Raw genomic sequence first — 479 nt, 5'->3', positions numbered from 1 at the left:
TATATATATATATAAAGAGAAACAGACAGACAGACAAATAGATAGATAGATAGATAGATAGATAGATATACGCGCAAGCATAACAGTTTGTGTTGCGCATCTTGAAAGAGTCGTCCACCAAAGAATCGTGGGGGCCAAAGAGTTCTAAATCAAATTTACTAGACCATGACTGTGCAAAATCCAGGGTGCGTGTATGTGTATGTGTGTGAGCGTGTGTGTCTGTTGGTATGTGTGTGTCTGTCTCTGTATGCACGCGTCCGTGATATGTATAGAAGTATGAGTGGAAGCATGGAACGGACTCCTACTATTTTTTTAGACTCACCTTCTTAGCATATCCCTATTTCTCCAACCCATTTCCACATGTATATATGCACATATATATATGTATGCATATATGTATAAGCATACATACATACTTATATACATTTATACATACGTCCAAACTCGCATACGTACATATATATATACATATATATATA

The sequence above is a fragment of the Octopus bimaculoides genome, chromosome 3 (assembly GCF_001194135.2).
Source record: "Octopus bimaculoides isolate UCB-OBI-ISO-001 chromosome 3, ASM119413v2, whole genome shotgun sequence".
NCBI classification, from domain to species: Eukaryota; Metazoa; Mollusca; class Cephalopoda; order Octopoda; family Octopodidae; genus Octopus; species Octopus bimaculoides.
The sequence above is the reverse complement of the archived record's forward strand: the minus strand, read 5'-3'. Positions refer to the sequence as shown.